The sequence below is a fragment of the Tympanuchus pallidicinctus genome, unplaced genomic scaffold (genome assembly GCF_026119805.1).
Source record: "Tympanuchus pallidicinctus isolate F22 unplaced genomic scaffold, pur_lepc_1.0 scaffold7, whole genome shotgun sequence".
Taxonomy (NCBI): Eukaryota; Metazoa; Chordata; class Aves; order Galliformes; family Phasianidae; genus Tympanuchus; species Tympanuchus pallidicinctus.
Genome location: NW_026294791.1, coordinates 27,093,111 through 27,115,174, shown reverse-complemented (window position 1 = coordinate 27,115,174; position 22,064 = coordinate 27,093,111). Strand labels below are relative to the sequence as shown.

Here is a 22,064-nt window from a genome sequence, read left to right as displayed (position 1 = left end):
ATTGCCTCTAAACTTATGTACTTGATCCCTTGAGTAGGATAAGTGACATTAACTTTATTTTCGAGGTCTGGGGTTGACATGATTGCTCCCTCGATCAACTGCTTCCTCATAGACATTTACATTTAAGCATGCTTAAGTATAAACTCCTCCAAAGGGTCATAGCCAAGCCAAGATAGATTATTTCCATGAATAATTCTTGTGAGCAATGGTATCAAATGCTTTACTAAGTTCAGATATTAATCTAATGCATTCTACTGTTCTCCCCAGAATATGGAAATTAGAGTCAGTGGTTTAGAAAATTCCTCAGTGAGGCTGGAGGTCCTTGTGGCTGAAGATATGAAATATAATATGTCTTTTGCTTCAAGGATGAATGGATCAATGAATAAAAATGGGATAAAAAGGCTACATCTTTTCAAAGCTCCTGAAGGGGTAGGAAGTCTGATTAGAGTACGTGTATAAATTTGCCTGCATGCATGCTGGCTTGACAAATCCACATCAAAACGTAAGGCATAACATGAATAAGATACACACTGAATTCAGACATATTAAAAAATATTTGGGAATTAGATTCTGGCTGACACTGTTTCCTTTGAGTGATGCCTTCTAGAATATAAATGTAGTAATGAACTCTGTGGTAGGCCACAAATTCAGCCATTAAAATTTCTAATACTAAGTACGGCTAGACTGAGGCTGAGGTTTGTGTAATTAGCGTACAGAAGTAGAAGGTTTTTGTTCTGAAATCATCAGAAGAAAACTCCAGAGTGATTGAAAAGTGTAGTCAAGTTCCTCCTTGCAAGCCTGCAGTCATTACTTTCCTAAGGTACAAAGAATGGATGGGATACAGCTGCTGCTCCTTTATTTATATGTGAATCAAAGTTTGCTATTAGAATAGTGCTACTAAACTCAGTAGTGCCATTATCAGAACAGTGTCTGCAAACTTTAGTTTAATCCATGGGAATAGGACAGGGAATGCAACTAACTCAAAGGCAAATGTTCAATTTATTAGTTGCAAATCTCTATATATTGATATATTATTGATATATATGTAATATATCTCATCTCTTGCCCATGCCTTTCCCCTTCAACAGTTTTACCAAAAAAAAAATAATACTCAATGGCTTACTGCAATAGTTATTGCTTTCTTTTATTTGTGGCTTATTTTGCATATGTAATTCTGTAGAACAGCAGCCCATCTATTGCTCAGAATCTCTTCAGCTATTACAAAATTCTGTTTTCACTTCCAAGCTGTTATCTCTTACTGCCCTCGAGACAAAACAATGTGTGAGATCTTTTTCTCTGAAAGGGTTCTTAGGGAAATACTTGTTCCTAATATGCTACAATGGTGTCATACAGGGCTTGTTTGAATGCGCATTTATTTGCACTCCTGGAAATGAATTCACTATTCTACATTTAAGAGGAATTATCTATCTTATAGCTGAATACTTTTTAACTATGTCCAAGGAAATATTCTTTATGAAAAATCTTGTTCCAAGACTTTTGTGATGGAGAGAAAACTTGCTAAAAATTCTAAAATTATGGGGAAATAATAAGGAACAAGAGCTCCTTTTCTATGTGGCAAAATGTATTAAAATTATATAAATGAAAGTTCTTTTAAATCTGAAACTCTCTTACATTAGTTGTGGGTGGTCTTTCTCCCTTTTGAATTTCAGGAGCAAGAATTATGTAGAACTGTAGCAAACTTTGTGTGTTAAAAACCTGAGATTCCATTTTCTCCTCCTAACGACTGCCAGGAGCAACATTCATGATTATAACCCCAACTCTTCCATTCTTAGAAATAAAGAGAAAATCTAAGTCCAAGAAAGTCACAATCTATGAAGAATCACTGAATATAAAGACTCCACTAATAAGGCCTAAAATAGATGTAAATTAGAAAGACAGAAGTAGCAACTTTTTCTTCTGAGAAATAAAATAAGCTTGAATGTGGGCAGTGAGGAAGAAAGATGATGGAAGCAGGAATGAACAAGTCCAGTAAAGGCAAAAGAGAAAAAATCTATAGCAGAAACTTGACATCATAAAAATATGTCTTACCACTCATCTCTTCACTTTAATTTAATGTAACTGTAAAATAATGATATATCTTCTGCAGTATAGCTTAGCCCCGTCTTATTTGTATGCATATGAGAATTTTCTAGCAAGTAAGCAGAACTTACCCTTGCTATAAAAACCTCAAAGCTCAGATAGGTTGCTTCAGCAGCTCGAAATTAATGTATTAATACTCCCATGCATGTATACTTTCTGATGGTATTTCCAAAGCGTTCGTATTGCATAAGCACTTTTAGCACTGATGTAATATCTTCTGTGTTACAGATGAGCGAAACCAGCTCTGGGCAGTTACTCGAGATCAAGATGAAAGTAAATTATCTCAGAAAATAGGAGAACACCGTGAAAGTTCTGTGCAAGTGTGACCTGAATAAAACATGGTGCACAGTGATCAGGAGATGAAAGATATTCTTGGCTAAGCCAGCTGGATAAGTCTCTGATTACACCTTTAGAGGAACACTTTCTGCTTGTATTCTAAACTACAGATTTGTGTCTCCTCACTCATACACTCACTGTGACAATTTTAATAGGCTGAAGCACTTTTATCCTGTCAAAAGCATCAACCCAGCCTGTGCTCATGACATTTGGATTTTAAATATACATGCCCAATAATGCTGCATTGTGCAGGGAAAGAAATATTTAATAGTGATAGTAAAAGCATGCTTTCACTTTTAAATTCTAAGATACTAATGCTTCATTGCTGTATTTCTTTTCACTGTCTTCTTTAGTCCTAAACCAAACGTGACCAAATAGATTTGTGACTTTTACTTCAAAACTGTAATCTTTTGGAACTATGCAGTTTTTATTTGTGGCTTTCACAGTTATTTACAGTGATAGTGTTTCTATCTGATAGATTTTTCTATCAAAATTACAGGCTAGTTCGGTTCCTGTGCAAGTGAATGCAGCTATTCATCTGAATTACATAAACTCTAACAAATACATTGATAAGTACAATCAGCTTTCAATTAAATTTACAAATAATTAGAAAGAGAATCTGGATGTTGATGGGGTGGTGCTGGATGTATATTAATGGAAATGGGTTGTAGGAGGGTTTAGAATAAAGCTGTTTGTCTCTTTCAATTAATCAGAAAATTAAATAAAGCACAATACTTAGGATCCTTTGCACCCTTTCAGCAGGAAGCAGAAGAAAACTGCAAATAGTGTTTCCTTAGACAGCATAATCCAGCAAGAAACCCCTCCACACTACACAGCCCCTCCCAAAACTGCAGCTATAGAACTATAGAATATACTGTGTCCTGGCCGTGGTCATTACTTCAGGTTGAGCTGAAGTTTGGGCTCTCATGCCAAATTTTTGTGTTATACACAAAAGCGAGTACTGAAATTTACTATTGCAGTGTTGCAGATTTTTATTTGCCGTGCAAGCCAGTACACAGTGATACAGCTGCTCAGGAGTGTGGGTACACTTCAGCCAATGTGAGTATTACAACTGGATTCTTCCTTCTCCTGTGCCCAATCTACCATGAAGTCTAGAATCTCAGTGATACGTAATGATTTTCTTACAGAAGTAACCTTCTGCTTCATGAGATGAGTTTTGTGTATTTGGAGACTGACCAGATACTGGAATGGAGAAAAAGATGTGGTAAGCACTAACGACTCACTGCAGGAATTCAAGGATTGCAAAAAGCTAGGATAGAAAGGACATTGTTGCTGTGTGTGCCATCTCTTGTCATCACAGGGCATGAAAATCCATAACCCCTACTTTCTGATTCAAAGTCCTACCAACATTCACCTTAGATATAATGGTTAATATTGTGACCAATTTGCTCCACAAATCTTTATAAAAGCCCACACTTTAAAGACCTGTATTTACCAGAAGACAGAACAGTACTCCTGAGATCTTCTGATACTCTTTTAATGCCATACTAAAAATATTAAATCATAGTGTAACATCAACAGCAAGACTGTGCATTTAAATGCCTTTTTAAAGACGGCACTGTTTCTGTGCTACCTTTGAGGAAAGGTTCCTCTGCTGCTATAAAGAAGGGCTAGTCTTATTTACTAGGCTTGATGAGTCCATCCATTTATCTGTCTCATGAATTAGCTGCTAGTAGTCTCCCCTAAGAAAAGGAGAAAAATAAAGACACAAATCTTAGGTTGACCACAGAATACCTAGAGAAATCTGAGCCTACTCAGCTAGTTTGAATAGAATTAATGCTATTGTATATACCTTGCTATGTCTTCTGTGAATGATAATACTTAACTCATTAATTTTCCACATAAAGAGGCAGAAATTTTAAGTTAGTTGGCAACTTACAGAAATGCACTTCATAAGCTGTTCTTTATTTCACTGGTTATGCACGAGCTTTCAAATATGTGTTAAGAAAGCTATGAAAGTACAATGGCTGCTCCAAAAGCAATGGTTCCTATTTTATGATGTTGGCCCACACCATTAGAGGCAAGTAGTGGTGGTATTGCAGTATTCTGCCATATTCTGTATGTTATTCCTGCCAGTATCCCATTACATTTTGTTGCCACGTGACAGATGGTGGCAGAGGGGCAGTCTGACAAAACAGCATCTGACATGGAAGTGTGTATGAAGCAAATATGTGTCACTGAATTCCTCCGCGTGGAAAAATGGCACACACTGACATGTATCAACATTTGACAAATGTTTATGGAGACCAAACAGTGGATGTGAGCACAGTGTGGTGGTGGGTGGTGCATTTCAGCAGTGGGAAGGTGACAGTTGGTCACCTCCATTGGTGCAGATACTGACGAGCATGGCATGCAAGCTCTCTTTCATTGCTGGTGAAAGTGTGTAGCAGTGGTTATGTTGCTCTATCAAATAGTGTTATTGTGCTCTTTGCATCTGTTGTAATTTGCATGCAAATAAAGAGGGTGCATTAGAAGAATTTTTAAATTATTAAACTGTACTCATTGAAGTTATTAACCTCTGCAACCTATGTCTGGAAGTTACTAGACTGTTACTTGATTGTCACCAACACAAATGGTTGCAACTGTAAGTCTTGTTTCTCCTTCCACAATCCTGCCTTTCTGCCTGGCTTTTCCTCTCCTCTGAGTAAGCACATGTTAGCATACAACTAAATACCAGATACAAATTAAAAATTATATTTCAAGTGTAACTTTAGGATAATATATGCTCAGCTTGCTTTTCTGGATTTTGTGACCCAAAATCACTCCAATCACATTTAGCTTGAAATAACAAGAGCAAAAATGATTCGAATTTGCTCCATTTCTGGGTTTTAAATAACTAAAAATTTAGTCTTGTACTAAATAGCTCACAGAAAGGTCATTGACTATTTTGGATGACTACAGGTACTTTTCATGGTTCATGACATATAAAACACAATATCTGTATTCAAGAAGAACAAATGGTTACAATCACAAGGGGCACTAGAAATTGTACTGACTGATAAAAGCATGGGATCTCTTACCTCCATCCATGGTATCAACATCCTTGAGGGAGAAAAGATTGAAAGTTCCATTAATGAGCTGCTAAATCAGTGTGGACTGATCTCAGAGAGGCATGTTGCCAGTATTACCTATTCATACAGATCGAAAGTAAGTGCTCCCAAATACTAACATAACATCAAAGTACACGTAAGCATACAGTGAAATAGCTACTTGATTCTGTAAGTATGTGCATCATGAAAATAAAATACTGCATGAGTCTAAGTTTAATAGCATTAAAAGCACTAATAGAACAAGATTAATAGCATATGCCAAGTTCTTGAAAAATTACAGTAACAAGCAGCAACTATGATATTTACAGTATACTGTGGTGACAAAATGCATGGTAAATGTTATAAAGAATGCTTCAGTTTAGCAATCCTTAGCTTATGTTATCTTAACTGCTTCTGGTTTTGTTGTTGCTGGCTTTTTCCTTTTTGCTAAAAACCTTTTTGTTCTGATACTGAACTATGCAGGTCACTTTCTGGCTTTAAATACTGTGAAAAAACAGAGACTGGCCCAGGGCTAAGCATGGCCATTGACAGCTTATCATGACAATCTAATTTAGAAAGGAGTAAATAGTGAAACAGTCTACCTATGGGGAAACTCCTTACAGGAACATCCAACACTATGTTGAAAGTGCAGCCCAAAGTGGCATCACAGCAGCCGGGGGCCAGACCAGCCAACACCCAGGTGTGTTTGGTGTTTGGAGTACTTGGACTATCTCCTTGGGTCCAAAATGACCGTCTGGATGGACTGGATGAGCTAATCCATAGAAAGCATGAGTGTAAAATATATGCATGTTAAAAGATCAAAATTTGAGAACAGAATTCACTGTCCATTTGCTTTCCCACTTAGCAGATAACTTTTACTTCTTATGACACCAAGTTATATGCTTTTGTTCTCATGGTTATAACCATGAGCTAAATTCCCCAATAAAAGTTTGCTTGAAGTTGAGCGTCAAGCTCCAATTGCAGAGTGGAAGAGAAAGGGGAATGAAAAAAAAAATGACATAAATCAAACAGATACAGGTCCAATTCCGGCAGTTCATGGCTATCCAAACTTCAAATAGAAATAAAAACAAACACAAAGCTACTGATCTTCCCAAATGGTCTTTAGCTGAGGGCTAAAATTTTTTTGTTTGTTTGTTTTGGTTACTTTTAGCAATATTCATTTATATTGTGTGTGGTACAGGCAGTCAACCATTGCCAGCTCCCTTATAAGGTCTTCCATATGGTACCTTAATTGACAAAGTAACATGAAGATGACTTCATTAAAGACTCAGAGATACAACAGTAATGGGTACATTTTGAATTTCTATCACAAACACAACATTTGCTTTTAAATCAGTAAGAGATTTAGATGGTCATTCCTTAAGGCAGTTGTAGCAAATAGTAGCTGCAGAGAGAATGTTGGAAGATACGGCAGAACTTCAGGGACTAATTTTCCATTTTTATACTCAGTCAAAAATTTAAGCACAAGACACATGCAAAACAAAACAAAACAAAACAAAAAAAACCAGGACTAGCAACTGCTAGATTAATTCTAAGTATTGGTGAATGTCCCAGACATGAGAGCTTACCGAGGAAAGAACAACTTATTTTCCATTACAGATATTTCTACAATAAAAATGACACAGTTGCCAGCTATGCCCAACTTTTCTATTTTACACCATCCATTTCCCTTCTTAACCAACCAACTGAAAAAAAAAAAAAAAAAAAAAAAAAAAAAAAAATCACTTCATTCAGTTTCACCTTCAAGGTCTTAAGAGCTGCTTGATTTTGAGATCATAGTGTGTATAGAAGGTTAATTCAGTAGCACTAGGACAAAAATGGAAAGCGACAAACTCAGAAATATATTTGAGATAAGAGTTGACATGGCTTAATGGAGAAAGATTTGCTACTCTTGAAAACACATTTGGTTTTAGAGGATTTTTTTTTTTTAATTGCTTTTTGAAAGAATTTGTGGTTAAATTCTCACCTGAAACATCTGAGAAGTAGTGTGAAATAGATACACTTCATTTTAGGCAAGGTTTTTGTAGCAGGGAGCGGATATGTGGATATGTGGCCTCTGTCAGGATGTCAAAAGTTGCCCCAATTTAGATAAGAGCTGGTTACAGATGGCTCAGAAAAGGGCTTATTAGTGGCTGTAGCTGAGCCAGTGAGTGATGCAATGAATGAAGTTAGTTGCACCTGTATCAGCCTCAACAATAACCAAGCATAAACTGATTACAGTAATTGAGTACTGAAATTGCATCACAGTGAATTTTTACTGGACTGTCAGCAGATAAAGGTATGTTAGATCAGTATTTGCAGATCTACAAAATAATGCAAGTGTAATAAAATAAACTCCTTTAACGTTCACTTAATATGTTTCCCAAGCTTTCAGAAAGTCTCTTCTAGCAGAGAAGGCAAGATAGAATTGTTGCATAAAAAATAATCCTCTTCCATCATATCAGCAATTCTTTTGAGTAAATGAAGTGATAGTCTTCTGCCTCCAATTCATTATCATTTGGATATTTCTCAAATCTGAAAGGTTCACGTGGCATAAAATATGCCTAACTGGTATTATCAATATGCTGATGGTCTCCAAACTTATGATATTCTCAGGAGCTTTGAAGATGTATCAAATTTTGTCCATAGAGTTCTCATTGTCTAAGGAACACTGGTCAGTCAGTAGTCAGAATACAGTTGACACAGCATAGATTTTCCAAAACAGGACAAAGTGCTTCCAATTTATCAGCAATATCCATTAATCTGAAGCAAATAACATGCTTGACTGTACCAAAAACATATAACATAACCAAGTTTTACTACTCAGTCTTTGAACATAACTAGAGCATAATTATGCGGTAGTCATGCGTATGTTTAGAAAGCAAAGATGGAGAGTGGGTGCAACATATCTAGAAGTCCATTCACAAGCATCCTCACTTGGAACAGTCACTCTCAACTGCTTTCTTCCCAAATGCAGAACTTGTGAACAGATTATAAGCAGCTCAGTACTAATCACATCTGAGAACCAAGCAAATTCCAAATATTTCAGTGGAGTATTTCATCATTGTTTCCTTCCCAGTCAAGAGAATAACAGTGGAAATAAACATTGAAAATATTTCTGCAGCTGACTCCACTATCTACAGTAGTATAACATCATGGCTGCAGCTGGGAATACCAAGGGATATATTCTAAAGCCAACAAATTATTTCCACATGGAAAGAATTGCATTTAAGTGTCATAATAGCAGATTTTAAATCATTCCAAATATTAGTAAACATCTTGGGAGGAAAAAACAAACAAACAAACAAAAAATTCTAACTAGTGATCTATTTGCTTTTTATATTATACCAATAATTTCAATTTGCTTGCAGTGTAAACCAGGATCACTTTCCATCACAAAGACGTGCACTAACCTTCCTCACTTCTAATGAAGTCTTATGCAATTGTGATCCCATTTAACATGCATCCATGTCTACTGCAGAAACAAATGCTAGTATATATATTTCACAGCTGAGTCTAAATTAGGTTCATAAAGCACCCAATTAAGGAGATGAGATGCATTTCAGGAAGTGGCAAGTTTTTCACTGCTAGCTGACCACTGTAAGGTGTTATTGCTTCTAGTTTTTTTTTTTCACTCCATGAAAAAATAATGGTGTCTTTCAGATTATGAGAAACTTCACTTTAACCAATGTGATTATTGGCTATTTTTTTTTTCATTATTCTTTTATTACTTTTGTAAAAATCTTTTGATAGCACTACTATTTTAAATTTAGAAAAAAAAAAAAAGAAAAAAAAAAAGAGGAAAGAGTTTTGCCACAAGTAATACAGATTTCTTTGTCACGTGGACAGGCTGTGAACAAACGGAAGAACTGGCAGAGAACTTTGGTACAAATGAAAAATTTTTTTGTCTACAGTTCATAAAAGTTCTAAAAAGAATCAATTTTGTTGATTTGCTTCTGCTTCTGTTCCAAGCCACAGTAAGGCAAATTGACTTCCATTTCGAGTCTCGGCTCATTTTGATGTAGACTTCATTTTTCTCCTGTTCATGACAGAAGCTGTATTCTTGGCAGTCCCATTCATGTGGCACTGTTCTCCTAGGGCCAGAAGAAGCTGTGCACTTACTGCTTTCAGAGACCATTGCAAATGATGATGCTTTGGTCTACCAGCCTGGCTTTACTAGTAGAAAAATGAGTGTTTACCTGAGCTGCAGAAGCTGCAGGGACAGAAGCGACACATTCAGCCTGCAGCTTCTGCTGATGGAGGAAAAAGGCAGAAAAAGATGGGCAATAGCTGCTGCAATGGACCGTATTTATTTAATGCACCAGCAGTGCCAGCTTAGCTGCTCACGGGGGTATTTAGTTTCATCCTTTCATCTGAGGAGGATAGGATTGAGCAAGGAGTGGAAGTGTTTCTGTAGAGTCTTGATTTAAATACCACTTAGATTTGTAGATAGAACCAGAGAAATGCCCAGGTAATTATTTGGTATTTTAAGATACCAGAATCTAACTCTAAAAAGCAAACATTTATTGGATGGCACACAGAAAAATAAACAAACAAAGAAAACAAAACCCACAACAACAGGTTTTGTGTGTGTTGTATTATCAGGATTAGTCATAAAATACATTAGCACAAGAAAACCCATCTATAGTTATGGATCTACAAATATTTACTTAGAGCAGATAAATATATATTTATACTATGGCACAGGTAACTTCAAAGCCATCCTAGCCTAGCCTCATGATTTATTCCTGAATAATTTTGTCCCAGATCTCCAGCTCTAACAGAAAGCTAAAACAGACCCAGGCTTTTTTAAACAGTTTTATATCTTGCAGTTCTTTAATGGTCCAATCTTAGTCTAAAATTGGTGCTCAAATGGAAATAATGATATCTATTACTTTTCAGAACCTTTCTATGAAAATTAACACCTTTCCATGTCAGTTTTGAGGTTGTCATTAGTGTTTTGGAAATCAGTTGCATCAGCGTTTGTGTCTTAAAGGTAAATTGTGTCTCAAAAGGTTGTTTATAAAGTTTTCCCAAATTATTTTGTGACCTTGTGGATTCATCCTGTAAGCTCCAACAATGTGACAAAGCAGCATGACTCATTTTCTGCTGGCCTTTTCAGGTGCATCATCCAGGACTATTAGGAAAGCAAGTCTATCCCTCATTATCCTTGGAAACTGTCATTTCTGATGAAGCAGAAATGACAGAAAAATAGTGATTTCCCTCTTTTATCTTGACTTCATTTGCTGATCAAGTTATGCCTCTTTCCTGCTGCATACCTGAAGGCTTGAACTGCTTATTTTAGTGCTACTTTAGTTCAGATTTCTGTTTGCTTTTGAACTCATACTGTGATGACAAGATATTGTTTAATCTGTGTGTTGGTAATGAACTGGTTGCATGGAGCTTGCAGTATCTGACTTTTATTCAGCAGTTCTCACTGAACTCAAGCTTAGCCAGCATTCCGACACATAAAAATTTATTTCCATTTACTCTTACCCTATCCCTTTTTTCTCAAACACCCAGTGAGACAAAACAATGCCCAGATACTCAGATAAGAAACATTCCTAGCAAGCAATGATGCAAACCTGTCCTTGGAATGAAACTGCTTTTATGGCTTTCAAAACTATGGAGTGTTTAAGAAACAGAAATATGCTGCTTACACACTCCTCAGATGAACAGGTTTAACACAGAGAATTGCATGCAAGCCGTAATGAACACTTTACAATGAAAATATGCATGATGCTTAGAGATTATCCTCTGTCCAGCTGTTTCTGCCATGAGTTTACAGGTTTTCATTTTCTTTGTTGGAATGAAGAAAAGGAGGCACATGGCCTACACAAGCTAAGCTTTTTAGCCCACATGGGTTCCTTTTATATGACCTTGGATAAATACCTCTCTGCTCCACTGCAACTATCTAATAAGCGGGACTGATAAATATGTCTTTTTCCCTTTCCCCATTGCCATTTTCAGCTACTATGCACTGAAGACTGCATTTCTTCTGCTGTATGAAGCATGGGTTCTATAGTGATGCAAATGCACAAGGTGCAGCACAACTAACGCAGCACAGCTATAAAAGTCTGTTTATGAATCCACTTTTATTTTTGCTTCAGGATAAAAGGTTTGCAAATAAAGGGTCTAGCTTCTCACTGAGAGACAGGAGCTTTGCCTTAACGAAAGGATATCAAAATCTAGAAATGCCAATGGGCTTGATTAGTAAAAAAATCTATGAGCTGTTTGCTTGCAATGAAAACTAGACTAACATGCTAGCTAACCCATTTGTCTCAGGCTAAAATATCATTTTTAGCACATAGATATCACATTCATATTCATACAGATTAAGGATAAATGCTCCTTCTCAAAATATGCACTTTTTTTAATGCAAGCCTCAGAGTTGTACTCTCTGTACTTCAGTCAAAAACTTAACCAGTTCAAGTAATAAATGCTATAGATCAATTAAACTGTTTTCCTTGTTTCCACATCGATTCCACAGTTAGCAGCCCACATGGTTTTCTTCCATTGTTCACCGTATCTCTTTATGCAAACCTTTTCCCAAACGTCTCTCTGAAGAATGTCTTTTTCCCTGAGATTAAAAGATCCCTTAAGAGCCTTACTCACTAGCACTTTTTGGTGTAGGATAAATGACATTTTAAGAGATTAAATTAAAGGAAACAGTGACAGTCAATAAGAACATATATATAAATGGATTCAAGGGAAACTACCTGCTGGATTCTACTTCCGAGCTTCTGCTCTTTCAGGAAGTCACCCTTGTCTCCTATTGGCCACAATAGGATAGATACTGCAGAAACTCTCATTTCCCAGAAATTTCTAAATTACATTCCCTCTAGATATGAGCTAACACACCCTTCTCATCATTTGCAAAGGTGTTGCTTCATCTGTTAAATGTAATTAGCCTACCTAGACTTATCAAACGTTCCATTATTTTTCTTCCATGCAAGCTGTCCGTCAGATCTCCATTTCCTCAAGTAACTCTGCCAAAGCAGTTTGGCTAACTATCTAGTGGTGCTAAGAGCTAATAAATCCTTTTAGGAGTGCAGGTAGCCCTGAGAATGCTCTGAATTTAAAGTCTGATTTATGCCCTTGGCTCAGCAGAAAGATCCCTTCTGCGAGAACAAGAGCATTGACATCTAAGTAAAGCTGCAAATTCTGGAAGTAGCAAAATTACCTAACTCTGGGTTGTGGTTTAGCTTGGAACAATAAATCACAGCTGAGCGTTCTCTGAGAACCTAAACCTTAACGGGTCTTACTTTACTTTAGACTTTGAAAGCTGATCTAACTGCCAATTAGATTTCTCTTTCCTGAGTAAAATAAAATTGCTGTTTGGAGTGAGATTTCATATTGGTCCATTGCAAAAATCATTCAAATTACTGGAAAGCTTGAAATCAATAAAGTGTCAGTGAATGAAAATCCATTATGGAAGGAGAAATCCATTTCTGAAACTGTTCTCTGAAATATTTTTGGATAGTCTGATAGAAAAGTGATTGTAGTAGGATTAGAAGTATTTCCTTTGAGGTCTTTTCCTTCTCCACATCTGAATCAGGCTTGAGGCTGAAAGAATCTTAATAATGCTCTGAGTGTTGGAGGATTTATGTTTGGTTTTTTTGATCGATTGATTGATTGACTGATGGAAAGAAGATGCCATGTTGTTTTTTGTTCTTTTTTTTTTTCCACATGCTGCAACTTTTGAACATTTGAACCACAACATTTTACAGTGCCCATTCTGGCCCCATGTTCTCTGTCGCTACAGTAAGTGTGGTCATATATCACGAGTGCAGTGATTCAAACCCTGCTGAAGCATTACTATCAGGTAACTTCAGAGATCTGTGTTTTCTGTTTGTGGCTTTTCCACTTCCACTTGAAAGTGTGCTATACATACTATAGCTACTGCACACGTACATGCTCCCTGCAAAAGCCTGTAGCAGAGCAGTGAATCAAGACCCAACTCTACCCAGGAAAACAGAGGTGATGTTCCAACAGTGATTTCACAGACTCATAGAATCATTAAGGTTGGAAAAGGCTTCCAAGATGCTCCAGCCCAACTGTCCACCTATCACCAATATTTCTCCATTAAATCACATCCCTTGGTACCACATCAAAACGTTCTTGAATACCTCCAGGTGATAAAACCACTTCTCTGGGCAGCCCATTCCATTTCCAGCTATTCAATAGGGACAATCTCAAATCTTAGCAATTTTTTTTAATGATACTTACCCTTTTTAGCCCTTGCCTATAGCTAGAAAATGATGTCAACATCACAACAACTAGAATAAAAATCTTACATTTTTAAAAGTTTCCTCTTCCCTCTTAGATGTGTTTACTTAAATATAGCATTGCAACTTCACTGATGTTTTTCTTGCTTTTTGGAAGAGTTTAGAAAACAACTGACATAGAAGTTCAGAAATTCATCTCAAGGAGACTTCTCAGAAATACTGAAATCCATTATGCAAATATTGTATCTATCATTTTAATGTCTAAATGGATTTAACACATTTTGTCAGTATGAAGATTTGAGATATTTACGTAAGATTATTTCTTTAAATAAAGCTCAGACTTCTTGCACTAATACATAATACACTTTCTGTTGGTGAAATATGAGATTTAAAATAAGCTATATGTCTGACATTGTTCTTTGGACTTTGATGAATGTTATGCTCATTCCTAAATTTATGAAGAAATGAAAAACTTTTGTAGTAGCAGAGCAGAAAACAGAAAATAGTTTTCTCGTTTTCATAAATTGAATTAAATTTTTCTATGTACTATAATTTTAAAAAAAAAAACACCCTCATGTACAGGAATAGATACCCTAGCAAGTAATAAATCAGTCTTGCCACTCTTCTGTTATTACTAACCATGTGTGAATGTTATAGATTTATGTCCTGGTAATTCATTTCTTTGTGTCCATTTGCTATGTTTATAATGACAGATTCTCAGACTCATTAAAATTAAATATTCGGCTACAAGTACATAAGATTGTACATAAGTACATAAGATTGAAGGAAATAAATTCTGCATATGCCATTGCTGCTTTGATAAAATACGGATACGAAGTTGTTCCCTTTTAATTTCTGAAGTTCCCACTACTTGCCAACCGTATCAGGGATGATGGTGAAAGCATCTGTTGTGACAACTTGCAGCAGAATAAGATGCATAGATCAGCTAAAACCTGCAATGCTAATCTCCTGGGTTATGCAGTTGCAAGCCAGCCTCTCCGCAGTTGCTGCTTCAGCACTGATAACTTAAATGTGTTAGCTTTATTTGGTAATTTTTGTTATATGAAAACCTAGTCTACTTTATTATCTAACAGAAACTTATCTATACTATACATACCATAGTGTTTCACATTTTGAAAAGGCTGCTCTTGCAAGTGTAGCTCGCCTTGATTACTTCAATCATAGTAACTTCTGTGACCAATACCACCAAAAAAGCACTGACAAGATTGATTTCCCAGCTCATCATCAAAGGCAAAAAGATAGTAGCAACACTTGTGTGGACTGTTAATCAATAGTGCTGTTTTTATTTTTGACATGTGGTAAACAGGGAAAATAGAATTTCTCGTTAACAGCACCATCAGCTTTTTTGTGAAACTGCACTGACTGCTGTTTGGTCTCTGATGGAGAGACGAGTTTCTTCAGACAGCTACACTGAAGGCAGTGATTCAAACCTCACTGAAGCATTACTTTGGATGTGTCTGTCTTTAATTTGTCCTTTATTATCTCTTTCATAAGATAAAATCTTACCCATGACTTTATAAAATTTGCATTTTTTTGTAAGCTAGTTATAATAAAATCGGCCAATTATTCCCATTAGGGAATAATAAAAATAAAATAAAAATTAAAACATTTGTATTTTTTTAATGATTTAGTTATTCTTAATTATTCTTTATTCTTGTTAAATTCTAGATCCATTTAAATGTCAAAATTATATAAGACTTGAATACCTTCATGAAATTTGTTGTGCATTAGAACAGTGCACCAGTGATTTTTAAAAAGAAAATGGCTTTGGACTTTAAAGTCTTGCCTAATTTTGAACAAAGTTTTGCACAGTATGTATGTCCCTCTGGATGTGAAATGGCAAGGCATGCTTGAAGTGTGTACAACCAGCCTCTACTATCTTTTCAGGTCGTATAAGATGTAACTAATGCTGAGTGGTTATTTGTAATTTTTATGCTATTGCATAATCAAAATGATTATGCACTTAATCAAAATGATTTAAATAACATGTTATCTATGAAAACATAATCATAATGTACTTTCTCACCACGCGAGTTTAACTGTACTGTAAGCCTTGCTTGCTGAAACCTTGCAATAATAACAAAAAAATAAAAAGAAAAAGCTTGAGACCATAAGCATAATCTCAATCACATCCCAAGATGTCGGACACAACATGTCACTTTTTCCAATTTTGGGCCCTTTCAAATTTTAACTCATTTTCCATTTTCTTTAGATATATTTTTTTTTAAGTTGCAATTTTGTTCTGTATTCCAGTTGTGAAAAATAGGCATGTTCAAACACAGAGCTATGGTAAGTGTGGCCAGGCACTGGGAAGCAAATTATCTTCTGGAAAAACTTGCTTTATGACTGTAAATTGCACATTGCCCATGCTTGGATCATCTAAGATGGCAGAAAGCATTTAGAAAAGGCTTATTTTTTCTTTTTTCTTTTTTCTTTTTTTCTTTTTTTTTTCCCCAGAGGTATGTCTCCTTCTGATGATAATCCTGAGATAGGATTCTCACAATTGGAAATGGAGGTATGTTTCTCAGATGGTAAATTTCTTTCAAGTGTCGTGAAGATAAACAGTGTATATGCTTAGTGATGCTAAAAGATACGCATTTCAAAGCAGGAGGCAAAAGCAATTCTAACAGCAGGGCTCCACAACACCACATGGCTGACAGGTGCTCTGGTCCTAAACATCCATTCTGAACTCAGAATCAAGAGAGCCTCGAGACTGTGTACTCATGCAGATGTGAAAGGACAGCACAAAACACAACAAGTGTATTTTAAAAAGCAGTTCCATTATTTATATTAAAAAAAAAATAAATCAATAACCATAGTATAAAACTTCTTAATTTTGTAAAGCAAAAGCTAATTTATACTTGTATCACATAGTCACCTAAGTGGACTAACTACGAAGGAAGGAATCCTGATCGATTTATCTGAGCTTTAGAGATTGCCTACCAAGAAACAGAGGCACTTCAAAGCATCTGCCAATGACAAAGCTTCTAAACAAATGAAAGTTTTGTACATAGAAATGCTGCCTTTGAAGTGTTTTGTTTTGTTTATTTTTCTTTATTACTTCATCACTAATGCAAAGACACTGTATTCTACGCAAGATGTAAAATCCACCCAAGATGGAGATGGAACATACTGTCTGGTCAATCTGATCCTATATTAACCAGATGTTTGTTAAGTTTGCTTTCCCTTATCTCTTGAAAAGTAGAAGGGAAGAGACTTAGAAGGAACTCTGAACCCAGGCTCTTCAGACACTTTTGATATTAAATAAGCAAACCCCGAGGGCAGAACTTTTACCTCACTTCCTATACATGCTAGGATAACAGGTTTATCTTCTTTTCTCCTTTGAATTATTACGGAGCTAAGAAAAAGAAAGGAAACAAACGTAAAAATAACAGAGAAAAAAGAAAAACACATTTAAAAAAAAAAAAAAAATGAATGTAATGTTATGGGAGAAATCAAAAGAACCAAGTGGGCTGCACTAGAAGCAAAGTCCTACTCGCTGTGTTTCAGAGTGTCAAATCTGGCTGTCTCCAAAAGATTCTGAGACATTACTTTATTAATTGAAATTATGTCCAAGGAAAAATGTGTAGACAGCAAGAAATTCTTTCCAAATGAGTTCATGAAAAAGAATGATTATTTGCAATGAAGACTGGTCAGCAAAACCCTGGGAATTGTCTGTGAAACCAGATAGCTTGAAGCTGAAGTTATAAAAATGAAAAGTATGTTGTAAAAGCAGACAAGTTGCTGTAAAAATATAAACGCATAGGTAAAACAGGGGGATGCAGAGAGCTTCAGCTCTGCTAAGGATATTTACAGTTCATGCAGGCACAGAGAAAAAGGATGGGGATGCTCTCTAAAAATTATTTAATGGCAATAAGTGTTCACAGAGCTTGCTGGCCAGCAATAAAGCTTTCCATAATAAGCACTGGAAAGGAAAATGAGCGTACAAGAGGGGAAGGAGTTCTACTACGTGCTTTCTGAGCTGCAGTTATTTTCAATACCTTCCTCAAATGGATGAAAATTAGCTACTAAAGAGCCAATATTTATCAACTCATTAGAGAAATTGAGCTTAGAAAGTGATTAGGAGCTAGTATAGAATGTAAAACTGAAATAAAATCTTGCTGCCAACAATATTTTTGGTCAAAATCTGGTTTGTTTTCTAGAGCACAGGAGACATATATGCATAAAATATGATGAGTTTAAGTAAGAAGACTACTGTCAGGTCTCTGACTTGGGGCTACTTTAAAAACAAAAATCTTGGAGATAGTTTAACTGTGTTTATATAACTTTTAATTACTTTTCCTATGAAAGGAGTTTGCAATACTTAGTATTTCAGCATTAAGAAGGCCATATCAGTCCAGATATCACAATATATACTAAGATATTGTTTAAATTCAAAAAGTGATGATAGATACACTTTTCAATAAAACTGAATTCTTGCAGCGTAAAAATTCATTCTGAAACTTAACGATACCACATTTTCAGGAAGCAACAAAGGAGTTGCTATGTACCCTGGCTAGATGGAGAAAAGGTAGCCCTTCGGAAGGCGTTAGCTTAACGTGATGAGACCCCAAGCTGAACTGGACTTTACCGTGGTTCTGCTGTTACCTCTCGTTCATATGAACTACCCAAAAAGACTTCCTACTGCTTGCCAGATAAAGATTTAATAAATGAATAAGTAAATACATTGAGAAATATTTTAAAATTAATTTAAAACCCTGCTGTTTAAAATAAGCAAAAGTCAACAAAAATGCAAAATGTAAGATAGATGTTTAAAATGAGTACCCGCATTGCTTTCTATCTGTCCCAAATTCTATCATTTCAAAAGGGCTACGCTGAAGCAGTCAGTCCCATCCCTTCAGAAATTTCACCTCTACAGCCCAACTACCGTCTTCTTGCTTCTGGTTTCCCACTGTAACTCTCTTGTTTGCTCCTTCTAAAAGCTCCTTCTGTCTAACATTCTTGTCTCTGACCCCCTAATGGCTCAATTTATATTTTCCCTTTATAAAAGCATACTACAAATTATGTAAAAAATGAATGAAAATAAAAGAAAATTATTCACCATTATCATGATCTATTAAGCAGAGCTTGGTCTTATGTTGTTTTTTATCAAGAGACTAAAAGTCATTCTAATTAAGATGCAACGCAGTGTTCACATATATTAAAATGAAATCCTAATAGGAACTGGTGAGTTTACCTAACAATATTCTTTCTAGAAGTAGCAACAAATGTACTTTCTTGATGAGAATGACCAATGCAACTTTAAGGACTCTGAATCTTAAAAATAAAACCTAGTGGACTCTAGTAAAAGGAAACATTGAATTTGATCTCAAAAATAAAAACCTTTAGAATTAATCTTCACAATGAAACACCCAAAATATGTTTAATATATCACTGGGAATCTAAAGGCAGTGCAAGCAAATGTGTAATCAACTTTTAAAGCTGAAACATATATTAAAAAGTCCTCTGTTTCACAAAATAAATATATTAATCAAGAAACATTGGTGCTGATTAGGTCCAGCCATGAATAATAGAAATAAAGTCTTATCAATTTAGATGGGATGGAAAGTGCTATGTCTGGCTCATGGAATATCTAAAGCGTGTTCAGGAAAGATTTTGGTATTAATGAGAACACTACTAAACCTAACGTTATCATGAGTGAGCAAAATTTCAACCTATAGTGATGAGCATATGCAGGAAGATATCTGAGTGCTGCTTTCTGGTTACCATGTTTTTGAGTTCAGACAGCAGCCCGTGGGCAGAAAGAAAGAAAATCCTTCAAAATTAATGAATCAGGTCACCCTAGCCTAAGTACTGTATTTCAGAAGGAGATAATTTTTGTTGATGAAGGTTTCACTGAGGGAAGCATTTCTGACTTTATTTTATCCCAGCAAAATCATGTGTAATTCACTCAACCACAATGCTCATACACTGGCACACTCAGCTGCTTCTGCATTGAAGGTTCTGGAGGTTGAATGCAGTCCTAATGAGCTCATCTAATACCACTTTAATGCACAGTGCTACAATGCTACTTGTGTCAAGAGAGGTTTGCTGCTACAGGGAACCACCATGGGTTTTTTCACAGTCTTCTATGACAGAAACCAAACAAGGTTCCTATTTATCAGTAAGGACATGCTAGGATTCAGACTTCTGTGATGAGAGGATTTGATGTGTCAGCTCTTCCAGCCATTAACAGCCTTGAAGCCCCAATGCATTTCCAAATCTATCTCCATTTTTACTATATGCTGTCATACCTCAAATCCTAAGGGGGGAAGAAAAACACCTGAAAAGGCCAATAAGGCCAACACAGGTTCTTCAGTTGCAAAGGTGTAATTTACAAAGGTGCTCAATACTAAAACAAACAGTTATCTTTCATTCTCTGAAAATTACATGAACTACATGATGTATGAAAGTCATCCACAGTGATTCTGGAATTTCTTTAAACTATATCAGTGTATTAAGGTCATACAAACTGCAGAAAGACATTTGTATCCCAACATGTAGCTCCAAACACATCAAAACTTGCTTAACACTTCTACCAATATTGGATATTAATGAGTATTCTTCAAAGGACATGGTATATTTTCTGAAAATAAAAATGACCTTGCTGAGGAGAGTGCATTTAATGATAAGCTGATGATGGTGTGTTTGAACAGTTTTTTAACTGCTAATTCTCTTTCCCTGTGAAAATATCTATATACTCATACATACCAAAAGCTGAAGCCTTTCAACTTGTGTTGTCAAAAAACAAGTTGTTTTCTCTTATCAGCACATTCTAAAATAATAACCCTATGAGTTTTTTGCTTTTTTTTTCAAATACCCTTATTCTATATTATCATCTATTATTTACTATAGGGAGAGAGAATAAACCATAAAAACGACTGAAATCTAACAGACAATGAAGAAATTAAAGTTATGCAACCAAGTTGCACCAGGGGAGGTTCAGGTTGGGTATTTGGAAAAATTTGGAGATCTTTTCCAACCTTGGTAATTCCATGATTGTATGTCCTTGATTTTAATAAAATCTTATGTTTTTTTTTTAAAGTTCAGTCTTCCACTGTTGTTTTATTTTGACTAAATACTGAAAAATTCTGCCTATAGTTGCACTGTGTTTGTTGATATGGGGATGATATGGGGACAAACAAACCTATCAATGTTAACAAGCGATAGAAACTCTGCTGTCTTAATATCAACACAGAATGTACTAGAAAAGAATTTCAGAAGCACCAAGTTGAATTTTCTTTTAGAAAAATAACAAGCTGTTTGAAAGTGTACCCAATAAGACAAGATTACCTTGTTCTCCCATAAATCAAGCTCAAGTTATCTGAAAGATTGTAGGATCACACAAAATACTCCTGAGCATATTGTTAGATAGCTGACGGAAAATCAGGTATTGGAAAACGTCCTCATGAATTCCCTAGTCCCAGGCACTGAAACTCATCTTCATAGCTGGTCAAACATATACCATTATTTGGTGACACTGAAAATATCTGTAGTAGCTATAGATTCTGTTCATAAATCACTGAATGAGCTTACACGATTGTATTACCTAGGAAGCCAGACCAAATGTTCACACAGAAACTGAAATTTAAGCACTGTATTTGTTTTCATTGCAGGAATAAATGGAAACTCACACTAAAGCAAAGTGAAGCTTCACACTGTGCTAGGTTGATTAAGCTTTAGCTGCTACCAGGGATGGAGGAAAGGATGCTCTGCCTGCTCCTGCCTGGTCAGGCTGTCTTGTGACATTGCTCAAACTGTGCAGGACAAGAACATTTTCTCATGCATGGACATTAAAAGACATGGGGAGAGGAAGAGGGAAAAGGAATTGGAGAAGAAGAGGAAGTGAGAGAAAGAATCCAGTATAGTGCATTTAAAATAATTAAAAAAAAAATTCTCTGCTTTGTTAATTTGAAATATCAGGAGATTCTAATTTCATCTTCTATGCCAGGGGAAATTTAAACATATAATTCTCTCATGTGTTATTATGTTGGTTAATGGCAACACTTTCATGGCACCAGGATGGACAGTATCTCTCCCAGTTACTTCTGATTAGCTGTGGATGGATTTGTGCTTTTTTTTAACTGCAAGATTGTATAAACACATTTGCTCTCTGTCTCCAAGGAGAAATAATGGAAATGTTCACAACTATTAGATCAATAATTAAATACTAATGCTTTGTATTAAACAAGCCGTTGAAATTTGGTTTACCAATAGCTTTATTCACCAGTCCACACTGACTGAGGCATTGGATTGTATTGCTTTGTTATGAACACCTCATATTCCAAATACCAGCTCTCCTCAGAGTATATAATCCACCAAAAAGACA

General features: G+C 35.8%; 1 protein-coding gene and 1 long non-coding RNA gene across 2 annotated transcripts in view; both read right to left on the bottom strand.

Moving 5' to 3' along the window:
- BRINP3 (BMP/retinoic acid inducible neural specific 3) overlaps positions 1-22,064 on the bottom strand; it is a 207,845-nt gene that overhangs the window by 136,051 nt on the left and 49,730 nt on the right. The gene's annotated exons all lie outside the window — the stretch shown is intronic.
- On the bottom strand, positions 3,640-7,577 carry LOC128072192 (uncharacterized). The gene is made up of 3 exons (XR_008202162.1): positions 7,474-7,577; positions 5,478-5,585; positions 3,640-4,139 (listed from the first exon to the last, which is right to left on the bottom strand). It is a non-coding gene; the product is annotated as an uncharacterized LOC128072192 (long non-coding RNA).